Here is a 26,670-nt window from a genome sequence, read left to right as displayed (position 1 = left end):
AGGTCTGGCTCCCATGAAAGCAGCAAACTCAAATATCTGTGGGGTCTCTGAAAATACAGCCGCATAATATTTTAATTACAAAAAAATCTATTTTCCCTTTCTCATACAGAGTAAAAGTGAGTGGTATTCTGCATTGCTTGTCGAATGTCTAAACTTTATTGGTATTTTCTATGCATAGAATGCCGGTCATTATTTGGCAGGAACGAAAAAATAACTTCACAAGGTGTGTCTTTTTACAATTTATTTGGTTACCATTAGTAGACTTGATCAGAGGAGAAATAGTTTGCCAATGACGTTGACCTCACTTAGCAATCAAATACGCTGGGGTTGATGGTTCACCGGACTACTTGCCGAATGCCGATTGATACGTGGCGGACTGGGCAGTCTTGCATTCTGGCGGGTGCCGGGGGGGCCGCGGGGTGGAGTCCATGGACTTCCTTTTGTCAATTAAAATTACACCTTATTAAAGACACGTTACTTCCTGCAATCGTTTCTTGGCAAAGTGTTTTTCAACCTGAACAAAAACAATTTGCCCTCGTACAATAAGGCTGTTTTAAAACCTAAACAAACACGGGCCCTTCAAAAGAGAAGCAGCTTTATTGACTGCAGGAGCAGCTGTGTCTGTGGTGGATGCAGTACTGGGGTATGAGTCTAAACAGACAACAGGTATTCCCCTGACTCTGCTCATGGCCTTCTCCTATGTGAGCCGGGTGCGGGGAGTAGACTCAACTAGTGAAGAGAATACACGACTTATCCCCCCTGGGCCTGTCCAACATAGCGGTTGTGTGTGAGCCCAAGGCCAGTGAGCAGTGGATGGATTCATGTCTACATAACAGGCAGACCCTTACTTAGGGTGGTGAGAGACACCTGTGTTGGTCCGACAAACGCCTTTGTGAAAAGTCTATTGGAATGAGCTCTAAAAAACATATCTTTGTAGGAGTGGCATAGACACAGTTCTTCAACTAACAACATCAGCCTGAAGTAACTAATAGTAACAACATCAACAGCACTCTTAATATTACTTAAACTGCTGATGGAGGTGAGCTGGGAGGGCATGAGCCCATTGCTGACAGTGAGTCACTGCAGGCCTCCCAGCGTGGCTCCATCAGTGGCTCACAGCAGCAGACAGAGGTTGCTGCTACTGCTGCTGCTGAGGCTGCATCGTGTTGCACTGCGGCACGGTGATTCACACAGAAGTGGGCTGCTCAAATGTTCCACATGGGCCTCCACTTGAGGTGGGGGGAGCAGGGATTGCAGGCTGCCAGCCTCCCCCAGGAAAGAGTGCTTTTACTGGGCACAGATGAAAGCTGGGTGGAGGTGGTAGACTGTTCCAACAGACACGGAAAGGCCCTCAGGGAAACACATGCACACACAAACTTGCAGGGCAAAAGATGGAAGCTACTGAGCTCTGTGTGTGCACACCACACACGACACACACTCTCGCACACATATAGACACAGTCAAACACACACACACAAACACACTCACACACACACACACACACACACACACACACACGCACACACACACACACATACACGTCCATACACATACACAGTTTGGTTACAGTAAACACATATGTTTATACATACAGTCACACAAACACACACACACGCTAACACACACGGATATGGAGAGGTTGCCCTCACACACATGCGCCCTTGCATGCATGCACGCACACAAACAAACACACACACACACACACACACACACACACACGCTACAAATATCTGAGCGCATAATATAATAACAATTTGCCTATAATGTTAGAACATATAATATTTTAGTTCATCTATTACGTAATGAAGCAAGCAATGGGGGGTTTAGGGGGTTGGCCTTGCAAGGGGCGGGATATGACGTAGGGTCTAAGTTCGCAAGAGCCGGGATAAGTGTGGCCGTTGTCAATTTAATTTGTTTGACCGTAGACAAATTGGAGGCAGAACAGGCAGAACTCATCGCGATCATCGAAAATGTTGCTAAAATGATGCATCATATATTCTGTTGCATCCACAAAATCCGAAGCATCGATCGATCAAAGATTTGAGCATGAGTTAGAGACAAATACAAGAAACAACAAAGAAGAAAGGCGTCGCGAACGACTGCGTTACCGGAGAAAGAGAGCGTAATATTTTGCTTCAGTTGACATATAACTAACTCTGTGTTTAACTGAGAAAACAGGGAGTGGAAGGACGGGACCCCATATTGGTCATCTGACTTTTCTCAGTATTAATAGTAATAAAATCATTTTCTAGACATGTGCAGCTATGTGATAATTTATTGTAATTTATTGTATGATGTGTACTTTTAGGTTTATGACAAGACATATTAAGCGTTCACCACAAATTAATCTTAAAGCAGTGCCAACGTTTAAATAATTTTTAACAATTCAGCGAACAAAAGGCAACAGGCTGATTATCATTAAGGGGGCATGCGTCACCACTCAATGACATGCGTCATCAACACGCCCACTGAAGTGGTGTGAGAAATACAGACGTTCTACTCTTCATTCACATATAAGGTCATTTACATTTCCTACGGAGAAAATACTACCTCAAGGTTAGTATTATTCAGGAGATATTCAGGGTACAAATGTCAGGATATGATGTTCAAACATACGGCCCATGAGGAGAATATCAGGACTTACACGTGAGTCTGAGCTAGTTATTGTGTGAACATTTGATTAGATTATAAAATGAGTACATTTATGGGTAACGGGTAATTGTTCAATGGAAAGTGTAGTATACTATGCATGCAAATCAATTATTAAATAGCTTTTACTGTTATTCAGGGCTGAAAAGTGCATTGACATTTTAAGAGCCATGTCAACTACTATTGGTTAGTTGAAAATAACAATCATCATTGAGATTAAACATCTCTTCAAGTGTCCTGGGCCCAGTTTCCCGAAAGCATCGTTAGCCAAAGTGGATCGTGAAGTGTGTCGTACGAGCATCGTACAGTTTTCACACCGTTTCCCGAAAGCATCGTTGGTAACGAACGTCGTGAAAACGCTCGTGGATAAAGAGGACTCCAGGGGTGCCTCAGTGGCATCACCATCGGACATTCTGTGTATTGGATGCGATTTATTAAAACACTTCCAATAACGCGAAAGGCCCAGCTTGAGCAATTTCGCAACCATAAGCTGTGGTTACCGCCGATATATTACTCATAGACTACTGTTAGATTTAAACCGCAAAGATAGAGACACGTTAGAAGTCAACAACAACAACAACAATTCCAAAAATACATGTGCAGCCGAAATGCACCGATCAACGCCACGTCACAAGGCATATAATAAGCTCGAATGATTTTGCACTTGCTATCTCTGATTTTAATTCAACCATCGTGGTTAAAATGTCCTCATATTGATCAATGACAGAAGACATAGGCCCTTTCCCATTCCTTTGCTCTGTCTCAACCCTACATCTCAACCCTAACCCTCATTGCTCAATCTCATTGCTACCCCTCATTGCTACCCCTTAACGGTCCCCTACCAAATGGGACAACCCTGCCCTGTGACGTCATCATGGCCTCCCCGTGCCCCCTAGCAGATAACCAGACCCCTGGTAATGTTACAAGAGACAGACTGGCTGCCATTGTCTCGGGCAACGAGCAAGACCCATTGTAAAGATGTTTAACCTGAAATGGTATTTATATTTTGTAATTGGCCCGGCCTGCCAGACTGGCCACACTCACACTGGCAGATTTGAGCACGGATAGGTGCTAAAACAGCCACGGCCACGGCCAGAAGGCCTAGTGTGAGTGCCCCCTTAGATAATAATCGGTTAAGAACAAGAACACTTTAGAAGAAACCCTTTATTTAAATAAGAAACACTGAACCACACATCTAAAAATACACACAAACACACACCTAAAAATACACACACACACACACACACACACACACACACACACACACACACACACACACACACACACACACACACACACACACACACACACACACACACACACACACACACACTCTCTCTCAGCTTTTGAGAGAATGGTGGAGAATCACATCTTCTCCACCATTTCGCCAACTTTGCCTCGCTCTCCTCATGCCTCGCCTGCCCCCTGGCACTCTCCTCTTGGAAGGGGTGTCTGGGGTGGTGGAAGAGGTGCCTGGGGTGGAGGAGCATGAGGGAGAGGTGGGGGGGGCTGGTGGCAGTGGACTCAACGAAGTCCTGAAAGAAAACGAATAAGAAGGAATTAGGAATTATATGCCAGAACTGGTTGATATGGCCATATGTTATGTACAATATATAATAGCTATGTACACAATATAGTACTGCCAAAAAATACATTGATTAACCATGTAATATTACTAATATAATATAATATCTTAGTATAATAATACTTATAGAATATTACTAATATAATATATATATGAGTAGGTATATATTACTTATAGATTATTAATAATTAATAACTAATAATATTACTAATATTACTTTCTATATTAGCTAAGAGTTTATTGTTTACTGTTTACTGTTTTTTGTTTACTTTTTATAGTTAGTTAGTTAAGAGTTTATTGTTTATCTTATCTTATATTATAATTATTGTTTACTGTTAACTTTTTATTTTACTTTTTATAGTTATCTTAGAGTGTATTGTTTATCTTATATTGTATATAATTTAATATTGTGTTGCGTTTCTTTCTGTAAACTACTGGACAATCAATTTCCTTGAGGGAGTCATCCCAAAAGGATCAATAAAGCCTAATCTAATCTAATCTAATCTAATCTAATCTAATATAATATAATATAATATATTAGTATAGTAAAGCTTATTTTTAACCTGGAGTCACTAGAACATGGAAGATCTGGATATCATACGACATGATATCCAGCCCGGTCGTATGAGCCCGGTCTGCAGCCCGGGCGACGGCCGGGCTGCAGAGCTCGTGATCGGGCATGCATCCCGGCCGACAACCGGGGTCGGGCGGCCTGCGCAAGTCGGCCGGGGACTTTCGCGATCTTCCGCGAAAATCGGCCACAGACTTCCGAGAGTCCGCGGCCGGGCTTCGAAGCTCGCGGCCGGGCTGCAGAGTATAATTAATAAAATAATTACTAGTTAATTACAGAGAAAGTACTTACATTTGTGTTTTTCCAATCCTGTCGCATCTTTTTGTCCTCCATCTTGTCTAGGATATTTCTTGATTTTCCGTTTTCTCGCAAGGTATTGTGGGAGCAAGTCACAACTGAAGCGCTTTGAGGGTGCCCATCGAAAATCTCAATTTTGAGGGGATGTTAGCCCTCCCTCCTACCCCTTAAACTACAGTTAAACAGTAATGGGACATTGCTCCACGGTGCGTGCACGCGCAACAGCGAGGGCTAGGGCTGAGATTTTCTTTGGAGCAAAGGAATGAGATTCAACCATAGGCTACTAGACAATGCATCATGCTGAGACCAGCGGGTGTCAGAGAATTTCTGAAGGCGTTTTTTGTTGCGATTGTTTGCATTAAGCACTGTAGGCGCTTCGGTGAGGCTGTGGTTGCAGGAATGATAATGAATGAATGGAAAGTTGCATTTTTCATGTCTACAAATATTCTAGACTAGAGAGCCAATCAATGAAATCTTATGCGGAATCAGATATAGTCGGCTCTGTTTGCTGCGCAAAGTATGTTTCAGAAATCAGCACATTAAGATAAACGTAGTTGTCACACAAGCTATTTCGGGAGGCTCAAGGAGGAAGAGTAATATTACATTTGAGAATGAACCAAGTGTAGTCTTGGTGGACTCTATAGACATAATTCACCATACTGTGTTATTGACATGTTTTTGTTCTGTGTTATAGGGACACTGCCTCTTTACGATCACGTGACTTGTGTGTTGATATGCTGGTCGGTTCGATGTTTGAATTTAATAGTTTTTATCTGACAAATGATCGACCTGCCGTTGCTTGTCGAGGTGAGAAATTGTCTCTTCACTTCTTTTATCGCAATTTCTACAGTCTATAGACAGAACGTCTTACCAGGGAGAGTTTGTTGACGGCGACGCCATTAAAACAGATGGAAGGAGGGAGGGGGGGATATCAATATATTTGATACACACGCATGCGTTGTTTGCATGCGTGTGTGAATGTGTGTGTGGTGTGTGTGTTTACAATGTCCTGCGCTGCTTTTGTCTTGAAACGTCTGCGTAAGCGGGCGTGTGTGTGTTCATGCGTGTGTTTGTGTGTGTGTGGGTGTATGCGGTGTGTATGTGCGTGCGTGCTGTGTATGTGTGCCTTTGCGCGTGCTGTGTGTGTGTGTGAGCTGCAGGCCGCATGGCGTGCATGTGTACGCGTGCGTGCGTGGGGTGTGTGTGTATGCGGTGTCCAGTGCTGACTTTGTCTTGAAACGTCAGCGTCAGCACGTGTGAGTGTTTGTGTGCGTGTGTGCGGTGTGTATGTGCGTGCACGCAGTGTACGTGTGCGTTCGCGCGTGCTGTGTGTGTGTGTGTGAGCTGCAGGCTACTTGGCAGATGCGCACTGATTAACTTGAGTAACTTGTGTGACAGGCCTGCTATCGTTTAAAAGTAAGATAATATCATGCATTTGTTTCCTCAAAAACATTCATTGTGTGTCTTCACACGCACGACCTTCTCCTTAAAACCAACAAAGATGCCAAAAATTAAGCTTGAAACACAAGCAGGAGTGGTGGAGAGAGAGCCAGGAGGAGCACCACAGCCAATCACGGTCTGCCCCCCCACGGCACGGCCACCAATCACACTGTGTCCTTCAGAGGACTGAGTCCTGATTAAAGCACTGACAGGGCCAGAATCGGCCCTATTCAAGACCCCTCGTTTAGAAGTGAGGGGACCTGAGAGCGGAGCGCCAGGTGAATGATTAACCAGAGAGCGCTGACGTTTATTTTTTTTAATTGGCTCTGAAGGAAGCTGTGAAATGCGTAATAAAACGCTTGCCCTTGGACCCGCGCAAGTGAAGGTTGCCAGGTTGGTAACCTCTCTCTCTCCAAGACAGCTGCTATTCATCTTGATAAAACTAAATGAGAAGTGTTGTTCAGGATAAAAAGTGAGCCTCTTTGCAGGATAATTTAAGCTTGTTTTAAAAACGATAAATTCTTTGGAAATCTTTAGAGATAAGGGCAAACACACGCGCGCACAAACACATACACATGAACACACACACACACACACACACACACACACTGCCACACACCCTTATGTCCTCCTTGCATCGGTCATGTTTGTTTGGTTCCAGCGACCCGTAGAGAGACGGACGTGGAGTTTTATCTGTCGGAGCAGCAAAACCCAAAAGAAAAACAGCAGAACAAAAAAGGCTGTTATCCAAATTAATGAATAAATAGGAGCGGCTGCCAGGCCCGCCGTCGGCCCGGAGGACCTTCTCATCTCCATTCAGGAGGCGGTGCCAGGCCAGCCAGCGTCTGGCCCCCACCCGCTGTCTGGCACAGTGCTCCACAGGTGTTCTCTGGTCCACCCTAAATTTATTATCAGATGTCTGAGAGACCAACAGCCAATCTGTCTGAGAGCCCTGACAGCATCACACAATGAGCTTCCAGGGCCACTTGCTGCAATACCCGTCTCTCTGTCTGCGTGTGTGTGTGTGTGTGTGTGTGTGTGTGTGTGTGTGTGTGTGTGTGTGTGTGTGTGTGTGTGTGTATGTGTATGTGTATGTGTATGTGTGTGTGTGTGTGTGTGTGTGTGTGTGTGTGTGTGTGTGTGTGTGTGTGTGTGGTGTGTGTGTGTGTGTGTGTGTGTGTGTGTGTAGTGTAAAATGTTTGGATCAAGGTTTACACCAAACGAAAAAAAAAAGGAAAACGCAAATATAGCCTATAGTCAGACCCTCCAGGATTTCGCGATGTTGCAATTTGCAACTTCGACGCAACATCAACCAATCACCGCGAATTCAAGTCGGTGTCGCAATTTTAACCAACTACCGCAACTTTCCCGCAAATTTGACCAATCTTGAACTGACGTCGACAGACTCCCTTCCGCTTTACTTCTGTGTTTACTACGTTCAAGCAATTCAAGCATTCATGCAGCATATGCGCGTCCATGCAATGTTTCACACTTGCCAACCAAAATAACTGCGAAAGATCGCGAAAAGCAGTATCCTGGTATTCTCCATGAGAGCCGGGGGAAATTAGTTTGCACTACATGTAACATTGTGGTGGAACATAAGCATAAATCTTCCATTGATAAGCATTTTGCCACCGCGAAACATAACTACAGAACTGCAGAACTGCAGGCAGGACGTCAGACCAAGAGGCAGATCACTATGACACAGGCTGTTGCATCCAAGTCAATTGCCAGCGCGGAAAGAATCAAGAATCAATTATTCATAGGACCATTTCTCAGTGTTTTTGTTCTTTTAATTAAAGTTATTTTCAGTTATAACTTAATAATTAACACATTTCTCAGGGAAAATTGCAGTAATAACTTAATATTTAAAATCAGGAAAAACGCAATTTTTATCGCAACTTTCATTTCCTCTCGCACTGTATCCACAACAAAAACCTAAAAAACACTGCAACTTTCATAGCAACTTTTTGGAAAAGCTCACGCAACATCATGCATTTTAGGCCGCAACAATCTCAAAAAAGCATGCGAAATCCTGGAGGGACTGTATAGTCCCCCCTTGCTCGCTTCATTTTCGTATTCTTTAACACATACTATGACACAGAGACACAAACAAACACACACTCTCTCACACACACACACACACACACACACACACACACACACACACACACACACACACACACACACACACACACACACACACACACACACACACACAGACACACACCCATACCATTAAATGGTTGGAGCACCTATCCCCATGATGCTTTGCAGCAGTCTGTGACAATAGAATAGCGTTGCTCATTTGGTTCTCTAATTTTCCCACAATTTCAAGTAAACCCTCCTTCCATCTCTCATGTCTGCTTTCAAGAACATCAGCATCCAACCAACTCTCTCTCTCTCTCTGTTAAACCACTCTCTGTTACTCATTCTCTCTCTCTCTCTCCCTCTCTCTCTCTCAGCTAAGTTTAGATGAAAACAAGGGATTGCGTGACAAACTGAAACAGAGACAGATTTGAAATCCAGAGGAGGAATCAGAGCGGGCGTTTAAAATGTGTGTGTGTGCAAGTGAGAAGCGCCAAGAGCAAGTAGCTTTGCGGGAGGTTCTATGGCGATGTCGCAATTTGCCAGTGCAAAAATGACTATTGTGTCTATTGTGTCTGTGTCTCAGTTTATGGCCAAATAATATGGCCTAATTCACACATGGAATAAGGTTTTCTTCCACAACTTCAGAAATACTGAGTCCTCAAATAAATTTCGGCAACGAAAACACATATGATGTGCGGTAACTAGGGATGGGCGTGAGGAATCGATTACTCGAGTACTCCTCGTTACAAATGAACTCGGTTGGTGTACAGGCAAACTCGAGTTTGCATAGACACACACAAACAAAGTTTTCTGAAGCAAATGTATACATTTTCTGTGCGGCGCCACTAACGCATGCCGTGGGCACAAAGTAAATGAAATGTATCAAATTTCTGTGTGGCGCATGCCGTGCCATGTGCAGGCACGCCAGAATTCAAAAAGTTATGAGAGTTGCGGTTAAAGCAAAGCGCAGCGAAGAATTGAAATACTTTAAAGTAATAGGAGATCATAAGGTGACATGTAAAATATGCAAAGCGAAATCGAGCTACCAGAGTACTACAAGTACTATGCGGCAACATATGCTCCTGAAACACAACGGTGAGTTTGGGAAAGCAAACCCGCAGCAACCAAGTGTGTCAGCTATTTTCACCGCCGCAAGACGCAGCTGTAATCCCGGACGAGAAGATCACAACGCTGAGTATTTCCATAGTCCATTTGCTGCCGTTTTATTTGCATCTTTAAATTATTTGCAATGCTACTTGTTTCGTTTTTGTTTTTTTTAAACCGTTCGACGTGATTTAAATTGTGAGACGCATATTTATTTTTGTAAGGAAAATGTGTTTTGAACGTTTGCAAAAATAAATAATGAATACTCTGATAACTTTGACTGTTTTGATGGAGAATAAGCATTACATGTTTGGTTGGTAATATTGCCGTTAATCATTAGGCCTATTCCTGCTGCAGATGCGTTGCATTCTAAAAATAGATTTGATTAAACGAGTACTCGATTGATCCTCGAGGAATTCCTTCGATCACTCGAGTTTGGAATTTACTACTCGTGCCCATCCCTAGCGGTAACTGTGTTTTTTTTAATGATATACGCATTACATTATAAACATTGTTTCTTATCAGTATTGTATGCATTATCATTATCAACTTGTGTTCCAAATATGCATTTGTCCCCCCGTTAATATACATTGCAATGGACTGTATTATGCGTTCCGTGTTTAGTTTGCGTGTGTTTAAACAGATGGACGCACACACGCGCGCCCGCATTCATTAATTATTTTGCACATACACACACGCGCGCCCACATTCATTCATTCTTTTTAACACTCACTCGCGGTAAAACAATGTTTTTTCAGGATCAAATACTCATCAATCGGGTTAGGGTGGCACAAGTGGTTTCTGAAACTGCAAAATAACACAAGGGAACGTTTGCGCCAGAACACGCCTCTTACTTTCGCCGAACCGCCCCTTGGGGCGCAAGATCATTCCCTAATTTACCGATGCGTCGCGCAGGAGGGAAAAGAGCGCTCTGCGCCAGTTGCAAACTAGCAACGACACATGCGCCAGTGAGAAAGTCAATTGCGCCGGATGCAAGATAGGGCCCTAAGACGGGAAGGCGAGAGAGAGATTTCCATTGCTGTCTATTGGACAGTAGCTGCATTGTGAACCAATGGCAGGGGGATATTTTAGGGGTCACAAAGTAAGAAGAAAGACAGAAATACGATAAGTCCAACAGAGAAGGCAACACACCCAGAGCATCTGGCTGGTCTCATTAACCCAGCACGGAGGTCCCACTCTGGGGGGCAATCAGCCCAGCTCATGGCCCGGATGTGTGGAGACATGGCTGGGATTCAAATTTTTTAATCTTACGCACCAATGGGAGACAGACAGACACAGACACACATACACACACACACAACACAAATGCTCAAACCACGCCAAAAAACAAAAAGACGTGTTTACGAACGTGCAAGATTATAACGAGATGGAGTTTCTAATGTCAGTTTTGAAAGATGAAAGAGATGTGATCAAACAGGCAGCATTCCATGTAACAAGTCACCTTTGTCACGAAAACACAGACACATACACGCACACTTTACACATCATCTCCAACACACAACACAAGCTCATCTCCAACACACATAATTAACACAAATACACAAATTGACAAACAAAATAAAAGTGGCTACAAAAAGTTGCAAATTTGTGTATTTTTAGTGTATGTGTGTCTGTGTGTCCGTGTGTGTGCGACTGTGCGTGAGTGTAAATATGTGCAAGCTGTGACATTTGCATGTTTGCCTGGGGCAAACTAATTCCCCGGCCGTGGATGTTGTGCTTCAAGTCATTAATCACCAGCATCCCTGAGCAAGCAGCCCGAGTAACATTCTTCTCTCGCTCACACACACACGCACGCACGCACGCACGCACGCACGCACGCACGCACGCACGCACGCACGCACGCACGCACGCACGCACGCACGCACGCACGCACACACACACACACACACACACAAACACATACACACACACACACACACACACATACACACACACACACACACACACAAAACCACGCACGTGTCACCCACACACACACACACACACACACACACACACACACACACACACACACACACACACACACACGTGTTACGCGCACACACTCACACTCACAAATGGGTCAGCAGGATATGAAATACATGTTCCCGCCCCAGCCTAGACTATGTATGGATTCTGTGTCACATGGTCCAGAGTCAGGCTCCCAGTCTACAACCCTCCCAGGTAGAGGGGCAGTCAATACACACAGATGGACAGACAGACAGACAGACAGACAGACAGACAGACAGACAGACAGACAGACAGACAGACAGACAGACAGACAGACAGACAGACAGACAGACAGACAGACAGACAGACAGACAGACAAGGACCACACGATGGATCTTGCGAACCATCATGAATTTCTTTGGAGCGTTTCCCGAAACTCCTCTTAACATGAACAGTTCACTGCACTCATAACGTTCGTAGGATTATAACTGTCTACTGACATGGTGCTGAAATGGGCTCCATACTGAGGGAGACGCAGGAATGTCGCAGGAAAATGTGATAGATAGATGATATAGATGGTTAGATGAAGATTATATATATGTATATTATATATATGTATGCATGTATAGATATATAGAACTAGAGAGAGAGAGAGAGAGAGAGAGAGAGAGAGAGAGAGAATAAATGGGATAGCTCGCCAGGTCACCACATATGGGGTTAAGTATGTTCAGCATAGGAACACCATACAGTACATTGACTTACTTCCAGACACATGATTGAACACATACATAAAAGTACATTCGTCCAACCACGGCAGGTGCGCTCTCTCCCTCGCCCGCTCTCTCTCTCTCTCGCACGCACGTAAACAATTAGTCCTACTCCAACTTGCAAGGCTAGGCTGCTTAACTAAGACCACAACCCACCACAACGCCTTTATAACCATGCAGTATGCCGAAGCCGGAAAGGACATGCACGCACAGTCGGACCACAACCAACCACAACGCCTTCATAACCATGCAGTATGTCGAAGCCAGAATGGAGATGCATGCACACAGTCGCACACACTCATCTTATGCACAGTGCACCCTATGGCGGTTTTAGGCACGGGCGAACCAGGCAGCTGCCCGGGGCGCCATATTTGTGGGGGGCGCCAAATCACATGGGGTGTGCCACAAACAGTAAAAAAAAGCAAATGCGCTGTGTAGCGGTTTTCAATGAAGTAAATAACATTGTGTGGGGAATTGGTGTTTTGGCGCCCCCTCTGGCTTCAGGCGCACACCTGCTCGTTGAGAAGGTGCCGTGCCCAGACGGAATGAAACCCCCACTGAAGTCCGTAGGGTCATTCCCGGGGGCGTAACTGGACGTAGAACCGCCACTGCCTATGTGACTGACTGACTGACTGACTGACTGACTGACTGACTGACTGACTGACTGACTGACTGACTGACTGACTGACTGACTGACAGACAGACAGATAGATAGATCATTTATATATATATATATATATATAGACAGACAGACAGACAGACGGACAGACAGAATGACAGACAGACAGACAGACAGACAGACAGACAGACAGACAGACAGACAGACAGACAGACAGAAAGACGGACAGACAGACAGACAGACAGACAGACAGACATACAGACAGACAGACAGACGGACAGACGGACAGAAAGACGGACAGACAGACAGACAGACAGACAGACAGACAGACAGACAGACAGACAGACAGACAGACAGACAGACAGACAGACAGACAGACAGACAGACAGACAGACGGACAGATCGATAGACAGATCGATAGACAGATAATCGATACAGACAGTAAGAGAGATGGATGAGAATGATCTATCCATGCAGAGGCAGATAGAGAGAGAGTCAGAGAGCTATCGAAAGTGACAAAGAGCGGACGGCATTGACATTAAAGTCCTCCACGTGCTCTGCAGAGTTAAGCACATTTTAGACACCAAACATACAGCTGGTGTATTCATCTCAGTGGCAACATGACGCCGCCGCTGAACACGTCCGCGGCTCTCGTGCTTACTGACAAATGAGCCGCTGAGCCGCGAGCCGAGAGGAGCGGCGCCGCGAAAAGGTCACCCCGTCTCTCCTCTGTAGTCTCTGAGCGCTCTGTCAAGATTCACTTATTTAAATACCAAAGGTCCCCACTCCATCACCACAACCTCCATGATCCACCACACACACACACACACACACACACACACACACACACACACACACACACACACACACACACACACACACACACACACACTCAAACACGCTAACTCGCACGGACACACACACACACACTCTCTCTCACACACACACATACACACATACACAGACATGTGCGCACGCGCATTCACACACACACACACACACACACACACACACACACACACACACACACACACACACACACACACACACACACACACACACACACACACACACACACACACACACACACACACACACACACACACACACACACACACACACACACACACACAAAAACACTATCTGTCCAGGGCCCAGTTTCCCGAAAGCATCGTTAGCCTAGTGGATCGTGAAGTGCGTCGTACGAGTACAGTTTTCACTACGTTTCCCGAAAGCATCGTTAGTAACGAACGTCGTGAAAACGCTCGTAGCTAACGAGGACTCCAGGGGTACTCGTAGGATGCTAAGAGCATCGTTAGCCTACAATGGCCTCAGTGGCATCACCAGCGGATATTCCGTGTATTGGATGCGTTTTATTAAAACACATCCAATACCACGGAATGCCCAGCTTGAGCAATTTCGCAACCCAAATGCATCATGCTGAGACCAGCGGGTGTCGGAGAATTTCTGAAGGCGTTTTTTGTTGCGATTGTTTGCATTAAGCACTGTAAACGCTTCTGTGAGGCTGTGATGAAGTTCACTATTTATTTGTCCCTGTCTAGACAGTAACGAACATCCCTGACCATAGTTAATCGCGTTTGTAGTCTACACTCAGGGACAAATAAATAGCCAGAGGATCAGGGTAAAGTCAGGGGGGCGTTTGCTCAAAAAAGGTTGAGAACCACTGATCTAGACCAAGCCCTACTAATCGAGTCAGCAATAGCCGTGTGTCAATGCCTATCCTCTGCGTTTGAAGGACAATGAATTAGTGGAACGTTGCATTCTTAATGTCTACCAATATTCTAGACTAAATGGCCAATCAATGAAACCTTATGTGGAATCAGATAACGTCGGCTCTCTTTGTTGCGCAAAACTTATTTTTCAGAAATCAGCACATTGTTACACATAGTCACACATAGTTATTTATAGTATTTTTACTATTTCAGCTTCGTTTTTTTTGTTTTATACCATTGCAGTTTGCACTATTTAAGTAAAAATAATTGAGCTGTGTTTTTGTCCAAAAAGTGCAATTGGCGGAATAGCAAAAGAAAATATTTTTGTGTGATTATGCCCGTCTCATTACATATCAGAACATCTGGTATGCTATCTAAATGGTTTGCAAGAAAGCCAAGAGGGTAAGCTTTCATTTGAGACAAAGATTATGCTGCTACATGTTTGGGTTCATGTGTAGTAAACCTTTTGTTTTCAGGATGCACTTTGGGTAGCCATAGGTCTTTTTTGGAGTCTCCAAAAGGACCCTGACCAAAATGAATGGACATATCATTCCATAAAAGCAGCTGGAGAATTCATATTTTATGATTTGTTGATCTGCTTTTACACACAGCATCACAAGTGTTTTTGTTTATTTTAGATTATTTAATGAATCTCTCCACTCAAAGCACATTGTGTCTATGTATGTCATATGAAATGTGCTATACAAATAAACCTGACTTGACTTGACTTACACGTGTGTGAAAGAAGCTAGTGTATGAGCAGTTAATTACAGTATAAAATTAGTCAATTTATGGTAACAGGGGTACTTGTTCAATGGAAATTGTAGTATACTATGCATGCAAATCAATTATTAAATAGCTTACACTGTTATTCGCAAGTCTTTTTCGGGGGTAGAAACGCTAGTCATAGGTGACTCTGTTACACGTAAAGTTAGGCTACACTCACCAGCGACAGTTATTTGCCTACCCGGGGCCAGGGCTCCCGACATTGAAGCTAAACTTAGGGTGCTAACATGCGGTGAGACCTCATACGGAGTTAGATTAGATGCACCAAACACCGACATTAGCTTCGACAACATTGTAGTTCATGTCGGCACCAACGATGCTAGGACAAGACAAACTGAGGTCACAAAAAGCAACATAGCTAGGCTTTGTGACTTCGCCAGAAAGATGTGTCGGCATCGATTAATTCTCTCTGGCCCTCTACCCGATAAGGGTAATGATGAGCGTTATAGTAGATTATTGTCTCTAAATCGCTGGCTGGCCCTATATAGCTCAGAGCAGGGCTTTGGTTTCATAGATAACTGGCCCTCCCTGTGGGGTCGCCCTGGTGTGCTCATGAGAGACGGCCTACACCCTACTGGGTTAGGCGCCTCAATTATGTCAAAAAACATAGATAGATGTCTTAGTCAGCCGTGACTCATCCACTCACAGCACGCTGGGCTGCAGGAGTTTAGCAAACCTGCTAGCAACATGATAGTTTACGTTGCAGAGTCTAGAATAGCAGATGGGTTAGCTGAACCAGTATCTATTGCACCAATTGTTTCAGAGCGTGTTGGTTTTGTTTCAGAGAGTGTTGTACCTATATGTTCGCTGGTGCGGCCTCGCGCTGTCTCGAGGTGTAAAACCCGCAGGCGAGGGCCGCGACCAGTATGTCCAACTCTGGCGATCCCACTGATCGCCTCAGAGCTGAGTGTTAACCAGACTCCCTCTGAAAATAACCCTGTACCTATATGTACGGTGGTGCGGCCTCGCGCTGTCTCGAGGTGTAAAACCCGCAGACGAGGGCCGCAACCAGTATGTCGAAACCGCGGTATCCCCTTGACCGCTTCAGAGCTGAGTGTTAACCAGACTCCCTCTGAAAATAATAAAAGGGAAGTACTCAGAATAGGGTTCATGAACATAAGGTCGCTTTCATCGAAGGCGCTCTTGGTCCATGATTTAATTATTGATAAAAAGATCGACATACTGGGGCTTTCTGAAACCTGGTTAAAACCAGATGAGTTTCTAGTCTTAAACGAAGCTACTCCACCCCATTACGTTAGCACCCAAGTATCTAGAGAAGTTAAGAAAGGTGGTGGAGTAGCCCTGATATCTAATTCTAAGCTTAATTTAAAGCCAAAGAATAGATATATTTTCAGATCCTTTGAGGTGCTAGCGCTCTGCACCTCAGCTCCTCGAGAAGCAAAACGAGTTCCAGACTCTTTTGTTTTAGCTGTAGTATACCGTCCTCCAGGACCGTATTCAGTTTTTCTGGATGAGTTTTCTGACTTTGCAGCTGATCTGGCTACATATTCAGACAATATTTTGCTTATTGGGGATTTCAACATTCACGTGAATAACCCGTCTGATGCCCTCACAAGGGCTTTTCTGTCCATTACAGATACGCTTGGCTTCAAACAGCTCGTCCAGCAACCAACCCACATCGGTGGAAACACGTTGGATCTCGTTCTGACCCGCGGTGTTGACATTTCGCAGCTAGTGGTCTCTTCCTACACCTCAGCTTTATCAGACCACTTTTTGCTCACTTTCCAGGTGGTGGTATCCTGCCCCTGCGACGATCAGCAAGCTACTTTCAGCTGTCGCCGCATCACACCTGCAACCATTACAGCTATGGAAGATAAGTTATCTGGTTCACTTGCACCTCTCTGTAACTATAGTGGTTCTGTGGAGTGCCTTACTGATGAACTCAACATTGCCTTGTCTGTTGCCATTGATTCAGTTGCTCCGTACGTAACTAAAAAACGAACATTGAAAAAACCAGCTCCTTGGTTTAATGCAGAAACTCGCATTTTGAAGCGAAATTGCAGGATCCTTGAACGCAAATGGCGCTCGACTAAACTTGAGGTCTTTCATCTTGCATGGCATAATAGTCTGATCACCTATAAGGGTGCGCTGACTATCGCCAGGAACGCCTACTTTTCTAGTATCATTAATTTGAATAGAAATAATCCTAAGTTTCTTTTTGACACGGTGAGGAGTCTCACTCAGAAACAGAATCAGACCGTAGGCTCCTCGATCTTGGCAGGTGAATTCATGGATTTCTTTGAGAATAAGATTCAATCAATTAGAGAGGAAATTGATGCTTACCGGGCGGCTAATCCTACACATCCTGTGGGGCAGGATGGGGTTCTGCCAAGTAGGATGGTAAACTCTGACGCAACTCTTTTGGAGTTTAAGGCGATTTCCTTGGTGGAACTTGAAAGGGTGATAAAGGCCTCAAAGCCAACAACTTGTCTGTTGGATCCGCTCCCTTCTAGGGTTCTTAAGGAACTTGTTCCAACGGTGGGGCCTGTTATCCTCTTGCTTATGAATCTTTCGTTTTCAACAGGAATTGTTCCTTCCAATTTCAAGGCTGCGGTGTTAAAACCACTACTCAAAAAGCCTGGCCTAGATCCTGAATTAGTCAGGAACTATCGGCCTATATCGAATCTGCCCTTCTTGTCTAAAGTACAGGAAAGGATTGTAGCAAAGCAAATTGTTGACTATTTGACGAGGAATAATCTCTTCGAACCTTTCCAGTCGGGGTTCAGGAATTTCCACTCAACTGAAACTGCTATTACAAGAGTTGTAAATGACATCCTTCTTGCTTTGGATAAAAATACAAGCACAATGCTTGTGATGTTGGATCTGAGCGCTGCGTTTGATACGATTGACCATAGCACTCTTCTTCACCGTCTTGAACACTATGTTGGTATCGGGGGTACGGCTCTTGGTTGGCTCGAATCGTACCTCACAGATAGAACCCAATTTGTGCTTCATGAGGGTGCAGAATCGAAGCATTGTAAATTGCGCTTTGGCGTACCACAAGGGTCGGTTCTTGGTCCATTGCTTTTTGCAATTTATATGCTTCCCCTCGGTGACGTTATCCGCGGCTTCGGAATTAGTTTCCATTGCTATGCGGATGACACCCAGCTCTACATTCCTGTAGATTCCGGGGATTCTGCCCAGATTCAGAAGGTTGAGTCCTGTTTGGCTGCTGTGAAGGGCTGGATGTCACAAAACTTCCTACAGCTTAATACTGGGAAGACAGAGCTGATGATTATCGGCTCGAAGCGGGACCGGGAAAAGTTTGAGGATGTCTCTCTGTGGTTGGATGGCTTCGCCATCCCACAGAGTGCATCCGTCAGAAATCTTGGTGTCTTGTTTGACCCTCAACTATGCTTTGATCAGCATATAAGAAGTATAACTAGAATTGCCTTTTTCCATTTGAGAAACATTGCAAGAATCAGATCAATGTTATCTGTAGTGGATGCAGAGACACTGATTCATGCGTTTGTCTCGTCAAGACTGGACTATTGCAATGCACTGTTCTCGGGATTACCGAACTCTACTACAAAGAGTCTACAGCTGGTACACAATGCGGCAGCTAGATTGCTGACCAGAACGAGAAAGTTTGATCATATTACACCTATTCTCGCCTCTTTACATTGGCTACCAATAACTTTCAGATCAGACTTTAAGGTGCTATTGCTAACCTATAAAGCCTTGCATGGACTATCTCCATTGTACCTGAAGGACCTGATTATTCCTTATAGTCCTTCTCGGTCTCTCCGGTCTTCGGGAGCCGGCCTTCTTTCATTGCCGAAGGTTAAAAAGAAATCGGCTGGACAGAGAGCATTTGCCTATCGAGCCCCCTTTTTATGGAATAGGCTGCCATCAGCGATCAGGGAAGCTGACTCTGTGGAGCTATTCAAAGGGAAGCTCAAAACGCACCTCTACAATCTTGCATTTGGAGTGTGAAAACAACAGATGCGTAGTGAAGACTACTCTGTTTGCTTGTGCTTTTCTTATTACATTATACATTCCCACTATGTACTTTTCCGTTCTAATTCACTATTCTGTCAGTTGTAGCGTGCTGCGGGTGCTGGACTGGATGCCTGGACTCTCCTCATGGATAACCGGCCAGAACCCCATCACCTTTTTAAATATTACGTACATGTATTTACCTGTATGCCAATTGTGGCACCCATTGCACTCCTGACCATCCCTGGAAGAAGGGATCCCCTACACTGCGTTTCTTCTCAAGATTTCTTCCTTGCTGATTCAAGGGAGTTTTTTCTTGCCCGTGTGGGGGCATGGGTAAAGGGGGGTGTCACAAATATTTGGCCTGTTAAGCCCTTTGAGACTGTAATGGTGATTAAGGGCTATACAAATAAAATTGAATTGAATTGAATTGAATTGAATTATTCAGGGCTGAAAAGTGCATTGACATTTTAAAATGCAAGGCAACTACAATTGGTTTGTTGAAAATAATAATCATCATTGAGATAAAACATCTCTTCCAGTGTCCTGGCCAAGACAGACAGCAGTAGCCTACAGTCACACATAGCATTCACACAAAACATAAGAAAAATAGAACAAGTAAAACAGTCCGCAGGGGGGAGGGGGGGACATCAATATCGCAAGACATCTGGGGAGGCTCAAGGAGGAGAGTAATATTACATTTGTGCAACAAAGTGTAGTCTTGTGGTGGACATAATTCACCATACTGTGTTATTGACATGTTTTCGTTCTGTTACAGGGACACTGTCTCTTTAAGATCAAGTGACTTATGTGTTGATATAACGGTCGGTGCGATGTTCGAAATTAACGTTTTTTATAGGACAAAATAAACGACTTATTGCTTGTCAAGGTGAGAAATTGTCTCTTCCCTTCTTTTATCGCAATTTCTACATTCTATAGACAGAACGTCTTACAGGGGAGTTGGTCGATGGCAGAGCCGTTATGTTTTAAAACATAACGCCTTACCTGGGCGAGTGTGTCACTGCAGTGTTTTCGTGTTTGTTCTTACCTGGGCGTGTGTGTCGATGGTGGAGCAGTTATGTTTCAAAACATAACGGCTTACCTGGGTGAGTGTCGCTGCGCCGTGTGCGCTTGTGTAACCCTGTCAATATTAGGGCTACTAAAGCATTAATTTGAGGGCTATTGAAGGCATATACTTGGTTAAAATGCTGTATTGATCTAATTATTTACGTTGAAGTGTATGAAAAAGGTTACGTTGGTTTTCGACTGAAGTTCAATATAAGTTACTTTTATTTTGAAGGGTGAACTCTTGCGGGAGGAGTAGGTCGCGTGCCGTGAGTTGCGCGCGTAGGGAAATGAGACGGAGTGGAACGCATGCGTTCATGCTCCGATCCAAAACAAGCCACTGTGCTATTCATTTAGTCAGATAACCAGTACCGCGGGAAGTAGGGGTGCTGGGGGTGCTGCAGCACCCCCTGTCTGAGGCCCTGTCTTATCACAGAAAACTATCATTTCTAAAAACTCCGGCCAAAGTGGAGATTTCTGAAAACGCCGGTTATGTGTTGTCGTGTCAACGGGGGGAAACGGGATTTTAGGTTCTGAAGCGTCACATTATGCACCAGGAAATGCTTAACGCAATGTGAGCGCCCGCTGTACCGTATTGGTCCGAATATAAACACAAACCCCATTGTAAGAGACGACCTATATTTGGAAAAAAGATTTGAAGACCAGATCTTGTCTTTATAAATTTATTGAAATAATATACGAAAATAAAAAGGCATAGAATAAAAGACTGCATTGCCACTAAACAGTAGTGCAAATAGGCCGTACTGATGTGTACACCAAAGACTATTCCTGACACTCCTCTCTGCCCCGCTGTGTTCGCTCTGGCTGTGGTCGCTCCGCACTGTTTCGGCCCGTGGCAAAGCGAGTCATCCTCGCTGCTGTCCAAGACATTTTGAGACGCAGCATTTATTTAATGCTCATATATGACCTAGTGCTGAAAAAAAGTTATATGAAAAAGTGTGAGGGGAGCGGTGGTGCGCTAAACTTGTTCTGTGAGCAGCTGGATGTGAACCATGGTGTGAACACAACGATCGATTTTCGACTGTGCGCGCATGCACTGTTGTAATTGAGCTGCGCTGCTATACATCTTTTTTATCAATGTAGCGAGTTGCGAGTCTAGTGCAGGCTGAGTTTTTTTTTCCAGCACCCCCTGCTGAGAATACGTTCCCGCGGCTATGCAGATAACCCAAACTAATGAACCCGTCAGAGCGACGCAGGGACGCAGGAAGTCATATGAAGGGGGGGTGCTGACTACTGAATTGTTGAGCGGGGGGGGGGGGGGGGGGGGGGGGGGATGCATACGACTGTTGGCGGGGGGGGGTGCAAACGATTGTTGACGGGGGGCGGGGGGGGGGGGGGGGGGGGGGGGGAATAATAAACGCTCCTATAACGCGCAGCGTGATGCGCACGTTATAAGAGCGGCGGCACTGGGTGCTGTATGTAATCGAATGACGGAGAGAAAAAATAAAAAAACGCGGCATTGCCTGAGTTCAAGTGTTGTAGTTGCGTCTGTTGTCCACTAGGGGGGGTGCTGCAGCACCCGGAGCACCCCACTTCCAGCGACGCGCAGTTCTCTTGTGAAAATACTTTTGTGAGTTTAACTGTGGTCTGACTCATAAACTTGTGAAGCTAAACGTATGCTAACGGCTAGCCCCACTAATTAAGCCTGTCTATGTGAGGGTCTGTAAGCAATGCGGTTTCTACACAATGTAGTTGACTAGTTCTGCACACTTTCTGAGAGAAATATAGGTTAGATTGATGTTAAAGAGGCTTTGTACATTCCAAAGTGGATTGAGGGTTATTTTATTGAACTGTGTGATCGATATTAATACTAAAAAGAGGGTTTTCCCTTCTTTACCGTTAGTTGTCTCGCGCCGCCACGTGGGCGCCGTTTTGATGCTGCGGGAGGGCCGCAGCAAGTTATTTAACCCTTGGTAAGAGAAATTCCTCATTGATATTTTGGTTTATTTTGTTGGTTTATGAATATTTGCACTAGTAAAGAGTTTCATGCAACATGTATAACGAGGAACTTTAAATGTATAGATTTATTCTGACTGTGTTCAATTAGTCATTTGAATACAGGTTTTTGAATATTATTCTGACTTTTACACAGGTCAGGTTTTTCTTTTGACGCTTGATTCCACACTGACCGGTCCCGTCCAAAGGTGGCAAGCTACCATTGAACCAGGATCCACTGGGATGAACATTTGAAATTCGTTGGACCGGTTGTGAGTTATCGACTGAGTGGTAGGATCCGCACGGCCACTACTATTCTGCATATCGTACGAGAATCCAACACGGAACAATCACAACACACAAGAGACAATTACAATCCTCTTTTATTCTCTTTTATTTCCTACTTGGGCCCAAGGTTATGTCGTTTATGGGATTTATGTGATTTATAAAGTAACAGGTTAAATTTGTTTTGTACTGTTTAAAGAAACAACTCTTGAATAATAAATCGTCAAACTAAACTGTGTCGTCTCATTAATTATCCATCATGCTCCAGTATTTGAACCGAGTAATCTGGCCCAGAATATTGTTGTATAAACAATTCTTAATCTGCTAATCCAATAGGGTGTTACATGTGCGTGTGTGTTCTACCTGGAGCTGTAGCTACGATGAATTTCGTCGACGTCAAATTTCTCCGTCAACGATTTTCGAGGACAATGGACAACAACACAGAGAACACAGTTCGCACTTTGCTGAGTCTGTTGCTTATTTGGATATATGTTTACCGTTTAATGGGAAAGAAGGCTTGTCGCCTTTATTATGTCCGTGGTCGTCGCATGGACTATACGTCATCCAGCTCAGGTTGCATAGCCGTGCGTGTGCGCGACTGCGCGTGTCGGGTCATTAGCATCTGTACCGTAGCGGCCCGTACCGTAGCAGCACACCTCTCCCAAGTGGCCAAATTGGCCTGGCCTGGCCAGACTGGCCACACTCACACTGGCAGATTTGAGCACGGCTGACCTTTCATTTTGTATAACAGTGAAACTATTTTATTTATTTTATTTTGTGTAAAGCAGAAGGTTTTTTGCTGTGCAAAACTGTTGTTAAATAAAGTATATTATTACGATTTTTTTGGTATTTATTTGAGATACATTATGGTTTTTATTAATCGAGCAACTGAAATAGATAACCATCCAATTAGTCATTAGATTAGTCGACTAATCGATGAAATAATCGCCCGATTAATCGTTGAATAAATAATCGTTTACCCCCAGCCCTAGTTCTAACCTGCGCGTGTGTCGATGGCGGAGCTGTTATGTTTAAGGGGCGAGTGTCGCTGCGGTGTGTGCGCGTGCGTGTGTGTTCTTACCTGCGCATGTGTCGATGGCAGAGCCGTTATGTTTAAAAACATAACGTCTTAGCTCGGTGAGTGTGTCGCTGCCTTTGTCTTGACATATGATGTGTGCGCGTGCGTGTGTTTGTGTGTGTGCGTGCCTGTGTGTGTGCTTCCGTGTATGTGTCACTGCCTTTGTCTTGACGTGCGATGTGTGCGCGTGCGTGTGTTTGTGTGTGTGCGTTTCCATGTATGTTTGTGCACATTTGCGTGTGGGTGCGGTGTGTGTATGTGGTGTGTATATGCGTGCTTGCGGTGTATGTATGCGTTCGCGCATGCTGTGTGTGTGTGTGAGCTGCAGGCTGCTTGGCACATGCGCACATGAATAACTTGAGTAACTGGTGCGACAGGCCTGCTATTATGCCACGTTTCCACTGCAGGGTGCGGTTCGGTTCGCCTCGCCTCAGTCCGGTAGGGAGGGGGCGGTATAGCCCAGCTCAGTTCCGAGGTCGCGTTTCCACCGCCGACAGTACCCTTTATGGTAGGCCGGATGTCCATCGCCGCGGCAGCTACGTAAACATCGTGACATATTAGCAGCGTGACACAGTGTAGCCTGCTCAATGTAACCTCCATCAAGCTCCCTCTGCACGACATCCTCCCCAAGAATACAGAGGAACGTCTCCACCTCCTTGTTCGCCCAAGCAAGCGCTTTACGCGACATGTTCATTGTAAAGAATAATACCTCAAGGCTACTGTTTGTTTGTTTTTATCCCCACGTCGCCCGGAAGTGACGATTCTGTCGACCAATCAACGGAGGGGGTGTGTAGCTCGAATTTTCTGGCACCCTTTCAGGCATCTCAGTACTCCAACGGAGGAGTACTGAAGACGAGGGCAAAACGAGTACGGCTCAGTCCGGGTCACGCCCACTTTTGGCGGTGGAAACACAATCCGTACCGCACCTTTGCGAACCGAACCGTTCCGCACCCTGCAGTGGAAATGCGCCATTATAGTAGTAAGATTTCAACGCTGTGTCAGGCTGAAAAGTGAACCTGGATAGGGCCAGATTTACTCCGACAGGTGCAGGGTAATGAGCTTGGAAATAGTTGAGACACACATGGTAAAGACCAAAGATCTCGAAAGATCTAGAAAAATTTAGGAAATCTGGTAACCCTTCCTTTTACAGTCCCCTAATTACTAGGTATTTACCTGGTAAATATATGGTAAACATAGTATATTATTGGGTAATTACCACTGGTAATAAGAAGGTAAATACAGAGGAACTACAGCTGAAGTACTACGAAAAACCTCCACTATTACCCATCAACTCAACTAAGGGCGGTGTAGTTGTAACTGTTTTAGGATGGTAATAACTCAGATATAATTGTGTACTTCCTATGAAAGTAGGCAACCAATTCCTAGAAACAACTCTTCTATTAACCATCAATTCAAGTTACAATTGTAGTTATCCAAGGTTTATGTTGGTAACAGCCCAAGTTTAATTATGTACTATCTAGAAATTAACATAGTACTTTCCAATAAATAATTTTTCTTGCATAGTTATTGTTCATAGCTACACCGGTTTATAAAAGGTTTATTCGATTTACCTTTTGAAACTACTGAATTGTTTTTATTTAAGTTGAAAAATTACAGCAATACTTACCTGAAACAACCTCTGCAGGAACAGTTCCCCTCTAGTGTCATGGTGCATCTGCATAAATACTGGGTATGAAGCCTTGTTTGTTTCCATGGTATTACCATGTTCTGATTCTACTTCATTTAAGAATGCTTGATTCTGATTGGCAGGGAGGAGGGCATTAAGCCGGCAGGTTGCCCGCTGACTTGACGGTTCTACTTGCTGCTGACTGAGCACAGCGTCATCCAATAGTAGATCAATACGGCGCTTGTATTTATACAGTTAATAGGACATAGCAAGATTAAATGCAGATATTTTAATAAGTTGGGTGTTATAGGTTTTAAACAACATGTCCGAGTTGTTTAAATGACAGAAGCTCCGCTAGCTCGATGCTAAAGCGCTAACCGGAGCTAACAGAGCCTGGCCCCTCCCGTCCTATTAACTGTATTTATGGCTATGCCATTTTTTCTTTTTAATATGACCAAAGACAATTGCCAGAGGACCAGCATCCTTTCTTACCTGGCAAACAAAATAATCTTTTGAGTTTTTAATGTTCTAGAAATGTTCATTAATTTACAGTCCTAATGTTCATTTTATTTTCCTCTACTACTTTATTACAGTATGGAAGGGGAGATTTGGAGTTACCTGGTCAGGGCTTGGTCAGCCTACAAATCCCAGGTGTGGAGACTGCGGGGAAACCGCACAGAGAGGACACTAAAGAGCCAATCTCTCATTAATCGAGTGGACTCATTGGTTTGTGAATGACCACAAACATGCTCCCCAAGGCAGATTGCTGCATGACATTCGCCACTTATTAAAATTGCAGGGTTGAGGCAGTCTGCATTTTGGTCACTTGCATAACTCTCTCATGTGTTTTATCCAAACAACATTTAAATTGAGTTGATGAAGATGGCTCTTTTGTTTTTCAGATTTCTTTCAGTGTTCAGTGCCTGTTTGTGAGAAATGCATTTTTTGAGGTTAAGCCTTTGTTTTTGTTTCATTTTAATATGCCTTTCAGCAACAGTGGTTTGGGGTTTTAAAACTAAAATAAAAAGTGCCTAACTACTGGTGAACGATGTTGCAGAACGTATATGGTACAAGTTTGTGTTGATTGCATTGAAAAGGGATACATTT

At 44.4% G+C, this 26,670-nt stretch overlaps 1 protein-coding gene and 1 long non-coding RNA gene across 2 annotated transcripts in view; both read right to left on the bottom strand.

Annotated features, from left to right (window-relative positions):
- Nucleotides 1-26,670, bottom strand: part of LOC132453326 (zeta-sarcoglycan) — a 607,697-nt gene that overhangs the window by 516,287 nt on the left and 64,740 nt on the right. The gene's annotated exons all lie outside the window — the stretch shown is intronic.
- Nucleotides 3,799-5,382, bottom strand: LOC132453382 (uncharacterized). Its single transcript, XR_009524681.1, has 2 exons — nt 5,097-5,382; nt 3,799-4,184 (listed from the first exon to the last, which is right to left on the bottom strand). It is a non-coding gene; the product is annotated as an uncharacterized LOC132453382 (long non-coding RNA).

The sequence above is a fragment of the Gadus macrocephalus genome, chromosome 3, assembly GCF_031168955.1.
Source record: "Gadus macrocephalus chromosome 3, ASM3116895v1".
Lineage (NCBI taxonomy): Eukaryota > Metazoa > Chordata > Actinopteri > Gadiformes > Gadidae > Gadus > Gadus macrocephalus.
This window is presented reverse-complemented; position numbering and strand designations above follow the sequence as displayed.